We start from the raw sequence: 10854 nt of genomic DNA on the forward strand, positions 1-10854 counted from the left end.
GTCTTCAGTGCCACATGATCCTTCAGAAATCATTCTAATATGCTGATTTGGTGCACCCAAGAAATATTTCATTATTACCAATGGTGAAAACAGCATAACCATGATTCATTTTTTTGAGGATTCTTTGATGAACAGAAGTTAAAAACTTTTTTTTTTAAAACAGCATTTATTTGAAATAGAAATATTTCACATTTGATCAATATAATGCATCGTTGCTGAATAAAAGGTTCAAATTCTTAAAAAAAGTCTTACTGACCCCAAACTTTTAACTGGTCATGTACAGCTCTTTTTTACAACTCAATGAAAATCTAACTCTACCTGGCGCATTCATGAGGAAAAATAGCAAAAATTAATTATTATTTTTTTCAACGATTCTATTGATCCAAAAAAAAATATTAATGTATGTGAATGTTCACAAACCGCAATAATTTGTCTCTTAAAACCCAGTTTTTTTCAGCCACAGCTACTGTTACTTTGAAAATCTGGAATATGGCACAAATCATATAGACCACTTTAATGACACCTTTATGGTGCTTTTTCATCCTTTTAAACCTTTAAAGCAACATCCACAATTCATTGTAATAGATAGCACAACAAGAAAATGTGTAGTTTTTGTGTTCAAAGGAACAAATAAAGCATGACATGAGGGTTAGTAAATGATGACAGAATGTTCATTTCAGGGTGAAGTCTCCCTGTAAGACATCTTCACTGCAGGTCAGAGATCTTACATGTACAGCAGAAGATGTGTGCTTCGGTGCTTAGTTATCACAATTCATTAATAACATTAACATTATAATTCGTTATATTTATATATTGAACTTTTATCTGCACTCAAAGTGTTTAACATGGAAGGGGGGAATCTCCTCAACCACCACCAATGTTTAGCATCCACCTGGATGATGCGACAGCAGAGTGATGAAGTCAATCAGTATATGGGGATGATTAGGAGGCCATGATGATGGACAGAGGCCAATGGGCAAATTTTTGGGAATTTTTTAATGACCACAGAGAGTCAGGACCTCGGGTTTAACATCTCATCCAAAGGATGTTTTTTTTTTTTTACAATAGTGTCACTATATGGGGCCGGGCATTAAAACCCACACAAGACCACAAGGTGAACCTGGCCTCACTAACACCTCTTCCAGCAGCTACGAGTTCTCCCAGGAGGTTTCCCATCCAGGTACTAATAATCAGGATCAACCCTGCTTAGGTTCAGTGGGCAACCAGTCATGGTGATATGTCTGCTGGCCTTATTTGTTGATTCCAAGCATTTATTTTTTAAACCACTGACAAATGTGAAAACATTTGAAACAATTCACACACTAACTCCTCCCTATCCAAATTAAAGAGGTATATACAGACAATGTATTCAATCAGAATAGATCATGTATATGCCATTATTCCACCCCCAACATTCAAACATCTTAATAAAAAAAAAAACATAATATTTTACACAAGAGCAGGAGACATTTTTTTCTAATGCACAAGCATGCTGCACAAATGTTTCTCTGGTAGAGGGAGGAAGAAAGGCTGAATTGAAAATATGCCAGATAGACAGACAGAGAAACAGAGAGCAAGAGAGACTGAGATTCTTTATCAGGGGTTTTCCTGGATTTTTTAGAATAATATCTGAAATAATCTGTGTTTTTGTGTGGGAATAACTAAATGCGTTTCCTAACTCAACCACAGTGTGTATGACTGGATAATGCAAAGCTTACTTGTTAAGAATGCTTGTGTGAACCGCTGTACAATGTACAGACCTGAGTGACCCATTTGATACCGATCATTTTATACTTTTAAACGCTATGGAAGAAATCAAACATTTCAACTGAACATTCTGAAATACAATGACGAAAGAGTAAGAACTAAGCCAATTAATGTAGTATCATCTGTGATAACGGTGTCTAAATTCATATTAAATAATCAGTCAGGGGAATGAGGAAGACTTCTTTATTTTTATGATAATGCCAGTTATAGTTATATAGATTAAGTTTGAAGTTTAGATAATCAGGAGGATGAATGCTCATGGGTATAGACAGATTATTTTAAATAGCCCAATATAAATAAGGTAGAAGTGTCAAAATTCATAAGGTTCCAGATTCTCAGCTCAATAATAAATATAAAAAATAATTATGTTAAATATTAATCAACTGCAATTATTAACAGTATCAACTAACAACCCAGTACCATAAACTCCAAAAACCATTCAAACCTCTAAACCATTTTGACAGAAAATTCACAGAAAAATTCAATATTTCCATGTCAGGATGGATGGACATACAGCTATGTTCAACATTAAATCCACAAAGGTATATATAGAGCATATATAAGTTGAGAATGAACTTAGTATTGGAAGCATGTTGAGCTTTCATGGACTGTCATAGTGTGTGCAGACGCTTAGCATGCCTTATTGAGCCATAGAGAATGCCCTCTGAGCTATGCTTTTCCAAGGCCCCTCTCCGGCTCGTTCTCTCAGCCCTCCACCTCCTTTAAAGGTGGGTGTATGAAATATTAATGCTGCAGTACAACTGGCTGTAGGAGAGCTGCCTCTCTCTTAATGGGTCTCATTCATGAAACATTCGTAAATATACAAGTAAATATGCGAGTGATTTGCGCGTAGAGACCTTCCCGAAAACTCTTCTCCTGATTCACAAATACTTCGTAAACGTCAGATGTGATAGTGAAATGTGTGTGTGTGTTAATGAATTCCAATCAGTCGTAAATGGGATGCGCGTGCACGTTCATTCTCAATTACCATAAATCCCGCCCATTAAATCTGACTGACAACTATATATGGGCATCATATTATGACATGAATGTGAATGAAAAAGAAAAATTCCTCAGATGCAGAAATAGAAGTTTCATTATCAGAAGTTCATTCAAAAAAACGCCACATTTTATTTTCAAGCGTACTTCACGAGTTCACACATACATGAAATCAAATGTAATATTAATGCGTATTTGGCCTGCTGTCCGGGGGAGGGCTCCGAGCTCGGAATTTTGCCCGAACCCAGAGTACTCCCCCTATTCTGGGGTAAACCCAGCCGAGTGTGAGGTGATGGGGTGGTGGAGGGATGCTGAGAGACTTGTCGTGAGACAGGAGGTGAGGAAAAGCTTTATTTATACCGGCTTCCTCTTGAGTTGATTGGTTGATTACCTGAACATGCTCCTCCCAAACTTTGTTACATAAAGCTTCATATAGTGGCGTATCGGGTCCTAAAAAAAGGAAGCATGGCAGAATATTACAGATGCAATCAATGGAGTTTCATCTGTTAATCGAACATTCCCAGAAATGAGAAGAAAATGGTTCGACATTAAGCTTGAGAGCGAAAAACGAATTAGTTCACTTCGGAAAAATCGTATTAAAACTGGAGAAGGACCACCATCGCAGATGCTATTACTGACTCTCATAATAAGAAAAAACGTATGTAATTACTATATATAATATTTTTTCAAAATGCTGTGTAAATATGTACCCGATTAAGGTGAATTAAAATGCAGCCTTATTACGTTTTTTTACAGTCGATAGGACACATTTCTCAATACTTAGGTCACTTTTTCAAAACTCTTCAGTTTCACACAGTGAGTACAACAGAAGTATATGTGGGCTAAACTGTGGATCATCTATCATTGCTTTGGCACAAAATGCATTCAATGACTACATCTTTCAAATTACATTAATTATTTTCTCACTTCGACACAACAACCACCAAAACTCTGTGTACTTACAGGCCAATTTGCACATGCTTACATACTGTTTTCAAAACTGTTAAACTTATGTTCAAAACAATAACATAATACAAAACTGAATATGACAGCAATTTGCTACATTTCTACAGTAATATTGTAATGAAATATATTTCGAATCTAAAAATGAAATGCTATAAAAAAAATTGGACAATTGGACCAACCACAGCTGATTCCTATTGTATCTGTATCGGTGAATGGTGTGTACAAATTCTTGTATTTTGTAATTATTCTGTGCAAAAAACAAAAAGAAAAAAGATAAAATATATTGAAGCATACTGCATCATGTCTGATTCATTACAGTAAAATATATTGGAGTGAATTCTAAACAATAGAGAGGTGTGCTTGTTTTACAGAAGAAAACATTGTATAATGCTACCTGTTGTAAGTGTTTTTTAGGTCATTGTTTTGTGGGTGACAAAGTGTGTTTGTTGTCTGTCAACCTTTGCTAGTGTGATGGAAGAATATGTTGATTTGAGACATGTATGAAGTGATATGGTAGTTTTAGTGCATTTTGAAAGTGAAATGAACTGCTGTGCCGAGCTGAAAGTTGGTTTGGAGAACTGTGTGAAGAGTTTTGAAAAAGTGACCTAAGTATTAAGAAATGTGTCCTAGCGACTGTAAAAAACTGTAATGAGCAAAACGTTCGGGTGTTAAGCGCACTATTTACGCGTGGCTGGGAGCAGGTGTAGATTTCTTGCGTACCAACTAACATTTGGAAAATACAAACATTTTAATGAATCCGAAAAATTTACGCCAGAACCACTTCACACACGATTTACACAAAAATTCGTTCTGCTCGTGTTTCATGAATGAGACCCAATGTGAGTGTGTGTGTGTGTGCGTGTGTGTTTGTGTGTGTGTTAGAGAGACAGCCGGCTAACTCTGGCATTGCTGCTGTTCCACAGACACCCGATCTCTACAAGCTCAACCGGCTGGGGCCTTTGCTGCTACTGCTGCTACTGGTGTTCATTTGAGAGTAAATACTCGAGAACACTGACTCAATATCAGCACTTCATTATAATGGCATTTAGATAACCGAACACCAATTATAAGCAGGTCTCAAGTGCTACTTGTATGTGTCAGGAAATGCATATTCTTTCAGATGTCTATAAGTCTAAATGACTGGATCTTTCTTGACTTCATCAAAGATAATTGCTGAAATATGCTTATGAAAAAATTCTAGCAAAGTCTAACTTTGAAGATGAGAGATTCAACCAAATTTCTCAAACCAGGATCATTGGGGGGGGAAAAAACATGCCTGTGTCAATATTTCCTTAAAAATGTTATTGCATTGCTTCTTTGCATGTTTTGCTAAAGTGTCCAAATGAAATGACCAATAAGTGGTGCTAAATGAGCGTTCAGTTTGATCTGAAACAGATTAACGTGAATCTGTGCATGTTTAATTATATTGGATTTTGGATATATCGCACCGGTTCGTTGTCCGGTGATTGACGCTAAAAGGTTAATGCTTACGTTTGAAAATAATGTATCACCTATACTGACAACGATAGTGTTAACAAAAGCAAATGTGAGATAAAAATACATTTACAGAAGTAACCATGCAAATTTAGCTTGCTTTTACATGTCTTTTTGCTCTTTTATCATAACTTGTTTCACAGGAATCGACCCAAGTATTCCACAGCGCAAGTGAAATTTCATCATAATCTCACAGCAATCTGTAAGTATTTTACTAAGTGGCTAATTTTTATGACCCCCTTCGTACGATTTGTCTAGACCCCAATGATGGGTAGGTTTAGGGTTTAGGATTTATGGGTGGTCCTTCCTGATGACGCTTTTTGAAAAATCGTATGAATTCGTACGAATTAGCCACTTCATAAAATATGTACAAATTGCCGTGAGATAGGGTTGGAAATTCTGTCAGGTGAGCTACCGAACAAGTTTACTGTATCAGAAAAAGCAAAAATGCAAATCTCAAAAGTTACAATTTTTTTCCACAAAAGAACTTGTGAAGTTATAAAATAATGAAGGGTGTTTTTGGAGTATCACAAAATGTCTACTTCTAATGTTTTTATAGCCAATCAGAAACACTGTTATTGAAAATTAATACAAAATACACATGAAAAACACCTGGACTAACCTTTACTATTGTAAAAGGGAACTGCTGGACAACAAAAAAATCTAGTCCTGATCAAACTATGTTGACAACATAATAATAACACAGCAATACAATACAGCAATACAACAAGATGCAGGCCACAGGTTATAAAGTTCTTAAGGGGAATTTTGACATCTCTCTAGAGGTTTAGCATTCAAAATCCCCAGGTCATCAGTGTGCCTGATGCTTCAGAGTTCAATACAGTGAATGTGCTTCCTGCAGTGCACATTATAATGAAAAGCAGGTCACTGCCCCAGGCACTGGCAGTTCATTTACACAGAATACAATGCAAATGCATTTTTAGCAATTCAGTAACAGTGGACTCATAATTTATAGCACATTAAAACATTAAAGACTGGCAGAAAATGTTCTTTGACCATGTTATGGATTTAAGTCTTCCATGGGAAGCTTATTCAGGCTTGGCCTAAGCACATGTTAAAGGAATACAAAACAGACAGTGGAATTACAGTCAAGTAGAGTGCTCAATGAAACTATAAGCTCTACTTGCTCCTAACTGGCTAACGTTATCTCCATGAATAGGCTCTGTTACACAGGATACTGCCTTTATCCATCCAAGCTACACACTGCAGCTAAATACAGTTGTAACCTCTCTTCTGCTTGGTCTATCCCACTCTGAAAAGTTTGGTTATTTATGAGAGTGACTGACAACAGTATCCTTCAACCAAATTAATCTGAGTGGCAGTCAATGGAGAAAGATGCTTTTGCATACGTTTTAAATTTAAAAACAATTCACTATCCACTGCTATTGTATAGGGAAATGTAAAAATGTCTTTTTTGTGTTCTACAGAAAAAATCATGTGCATTTGTAACGGCATGAGGCTGAGTAAATAATTACATAATAGTCATTTTTGGTGAACTCTCTCATTAAAATCAAATATTGCGTAAAGGTCTGACAACATAAATATTTTTAAACCATAACAGGTGCTGGAAAGCATATCAATTTGTCAAAAATGACCTCTAATGAGGAACTCTCAGCTCTCTGACCCAATAAAGCACTGTAGAAGCACAGACCCTAATCTGGATTATCAACTAAATTAGATGTGTCTCTAATCCGCAATTGCCAAACTCTTGCTTTAACCACTTGATTCCAGACCGACAGGACACACAAACCAGTACGTCTTCCATAACTGTACTTATCGTATTGTGAAAGAATCATTCAAGTATTTTTTGTATTTTATTTTTGACCTTGTAATCTTTAATCAAAATATCATAACCTTCTGGTGAAACGACAGACTTCTCTCTGGTGAACTATAAAGGACTTCTCCAATCACGGGACTCGTTTGAGATAAGCTAAATCTGCGGAGAACCAATCCCCGGTGACCACCGCAAGATGAATACTGGTTTGATAGGTGGTCCGACATGCTCTGATGTCATGCTAGCTGAAAAAACTCTCGCGAAAGGAAGGCAGTAGTGCAGTATTGTGCAGTCGGAACAGTTGCTCTTCACGAACTGCACTGATCAAAAGCTCGATGGGAAACGACTTGCTATTATGTATTATTACACAGCTTTATGCTCATTGATTTAAACAACCATGATGTATTGTTCCTTTTCTAAAATGTTTGATTTTAAAACTCTGATATCATGTTTTTATGTGTATAAAAAATGTGTGAATATTCCCAAACTCTCAAGTCTATGGGTTATGTGATTGTTGTCATATTTCTAAAATAAATCTAAAATACATGTCTGTATTGAAGTAAAAATGGATGGAAAACACATCTTTCAGATGGAATTAAATAACATGAACGGAAACACTTTATTTTACTTGTTATACGTTACGTAGTAATAACTACAAATTATACATAATTACATGCAATTAACCCTAAACCAACCCCTAATCCTAAAACTAACCCTATAGTAAGTACGTATATAGTATATAATAAGTATGTATTAATTATTATTACTCAATACTTAAATGTAACACTGTAACTGACACCTTAAAATAAAATGTAACCACAAATAGTATGGGTGTCTTGTTCATCACATTTATTTTCATATAAAAACAAGAGAACTTAAATTACATCAAATTTATTAGCAACCCAGCGAATGAGTGTGAATCACGAGATATCCGACTTGATCTCGTAGGTGTCTGATGCACAACATAGAGAGAAGTGTCCGACTTGTCTGCACTTATTTCACTCCTCCCCTCAATACACCCGCCTACTCTCGTCTGAATTCCAGGCGAGGCCCTCTCAAACAAGCCTATTTAATCCAGTGGTTCCCAACCCTGGTCCTCCTGGAGTACCCCAAACTCTGTACATTTTGTATGTCTCCCTAATCAAACAAGCCTGATTCAACTCATCAGCTCGTAAGTAGATGAACAATCAGTGAATTGATGTCCCGTCCCGTCATAAATGATCTGTCTTTACTTTTGTTTCATCACAACTTTAAAAGAACATTAATTCAGTCATTTTCTAGCCGCAAATGATAGAGGTGTGTTTTGACCAAGCCAAATTTTCCTTTGAATTCAAACAATCTGGTGTTTCACATAAGGATGAAAAAGTTACCACCACAGATTTTCACAGATGTTTCACAGCTGATCCCTTGAATTTGTCGCATTGGACAACAGAAAAATGCTTGGTTTAAAAGTGACTTCTGTTCTGTTTGAGCTGTGCTTCATGAATTTCTACAATACTGGCAAAGGACATTATTTTTCCCCCCTGATGTGACTGTACTTTAAGTTGTGCATTTTTGAGGTAACTGAAAAGTTGTTTGAAAACACTGTTAAATTGCAAATATACTTGCATGTAAAGAAACCTTGTTTTAATGCCCTTTTCTTTTACCTTCTTTGTGTGTTCAAGCCTTACTTAAGGGGTCATAATTGACTATTATTATCATTCCATAAAAATTATTTTAGCTTTGGAAGTTGCAACAGACTGCATCAGCAGCTTGCACTGTTCATTTCTATTTTTATCCCTGTATTAGAAAAAAAAAAACTCTGAAAGCCAGAGTCATTGGTAACCAAATAGAAAATAGAGACAACTCATTAATCTTTAGATACAAATCTAGCAGGAATACTGTACAAAACATCAAGTAGGCTACTGTACGTTATATGGCCGAACAATGCAGCAGCATGTCTCAACGGCTTCAGAAAACAGTTATATAATAACACCAAAACAAAACAAAACAAAAAGGCATAGCTTACTCGGGAAGATTACAGAAAACTATCAACACGCAGCAATCATAAGAATATCGCGTGGCTCTCCTCTTTTAAAACATTAACTATTTTGCATCCAGAGAACGGGCTTATACAGCTGGCAGATTGTGTTTACATATATGCCAAGTTTGTAGACTTGGGCTATTATATAGCCTACTACACTGTATCGTGCAAACAGGTTACTGCTGCTGGGGTCAGTAGCCTACATGCAAGTCAAGCACGCTTGCAGGAACGACCCACATTAAAAAATGACCAGTCAAAACACACGACTTTATGTTGATAATTCATTAGGAACGTCAACTCACCCTTCTGAAGGACTTGTACGATCCGGTTAAATGAGTGTAAATTACTGAGTGCTCAGCGGATTTAATCTCGAATGTTTTTACATTATATCAGTGCTTTCTGCATGCATCGCTAGTAGACATGAATTCACAGGGCACTTTTTAAGCGTCCCGTGCCTCATCAGCCTGAGAAAAAAGTAAACAGTTCCACATACGAGACTCAGACTTCACAGTGCCCCCCAAAAGTAGTAGTAGGCAGGTTGCCTTCGGTGACTCTGCGCGTGGTCGCAGTTGCAAGACATTGGTTTTAAATGATTGGTTGTTCTGTGAGACGAGGCGGAATCTCAGTTCGTATGTCCCGCCCCTCTGGTAGAATCAACCAATCAAAACGTAGAACAATGTTTCTGTTCGACATGAAATTTAAAGAACAGTCTAGTAATGTGGTATTTACAGCACGATGAAAAAGTGACGGAGCAAAATGTGAGCTCTCAAATCAGTCTAAAAGTCATGTCACATTGACAAATTATGCACGGGGACCATATCTGGACTTTAAAATATATGTTTAAAATATATAATACGTATAATGTGTCGCTGCAAATACCTATGCTACTGTAGGCTACTTGAAGCGTCAATGGTAATTTTTAGCGGACTTTAATAATGGCCAAAGTTGAATTCTTCAAGTGGCGGAACTGAGAAAAGTCGACAGCATGCTCTGGCAAGATGCCCACCGACAGCTTGGCTCAATCTTTTTTTGTTACAAGTTCAATCTCTGCTGCATAACAGGAAATGGAGTGTTCAAAAAAGCCTGCCACTGCGGAAAATAGGCATTAACTAAAATGAAGGGTGAAAAAGCAGGGAAAGGGATGAAAGATGTGTTTTCTCTCACATGCTTGTTCTTCAGTGAATTCGCCGGTAAAGGAAAATATGGAGTGTTTACTTCTAATGTTTGACTAAATGGGACAAAGAGCCAAGAAAGTCTACCTACATGTGTGTGTGTGTGTGTGTGTGTGTGTCTGTGTGTGTGTGCCACAGCTGATGGAGCGTGGTTTGATGGAATAAGTGCAAACAGTCATTAATCTTAGGAGTCTGATATTTGATTTCAGGTTTTCAGGGTAAAGCTTTCTGCCCTGACATGCTCATTATCTGTTAACCATAACCTCCCTATTAGATCGTAGGCCTCTAAAAAATGTTTAAAAAGTATGATAATATAAAGTGTAGTAGCCTAAGTGTAATGTTATAATTCTCATTGAGTTAAGTCACTTCATAAATCACCATAACATGATTAGCATTACATTTATAAGAATAAAAAAGTGAAGAAGATCAAAAAGAAGAGTTTTTTTATCATATAATATTACAAGACTCTTTGCATATCTAATAATAAGCAGCAATGATCAGTAGTGCCTGATGGTTTACAATCACTCAAACAGAGAAAGGACTTTTGAATGCCAAAAGAATGCCATCTGGTGGTTTTAGAATAATATTACAGTCTTGAGGAGTTACGTCACTCTTTCTTATTTAAACATAGGCATATG

At 36.5% G+C, this 10854-nt stretch overlaps 1 protein-coding gene across 2 annotated transcripts in view; it reads right to left on the reverse strand.

Moving 5' to 3' along the window:
* sertad2b (SERTA domain containing 2b) overlaps positions 1 to 9606 on the reverse strand; it is a 45031-nt gene extending 35425 nt beyond the window's left edge. For both annotated transcript variants that reach the window (XM_077237082.1, XM_077237084.1), the window contains exon 1: positions 9347 to 9606. The gene's annotated coding sequence lies outside the window, so the exon portion shown is untranslated. The remainder of the gene's footprint in view (positions 1 to 9346) is intronic.
* Positions 9607 to 10854: the final 1248 nt, after the last annotated feature.

Source organism: Siphateles boraxobius, unplaced genomic scaffold (genome assembly GCF_051911475.1).
Source record: "Siphateles boraxobius isolate OS27281-9 unplaced genomic scaffold, OSU_SipBor_1 20, whole genome shotgun sequence".
NCBI lineage: Eukaryota > Metazoa > Chordata > Actinopteri > Cypriniformes > Leuciscidae > Siphateles > Siphateles boraxobius.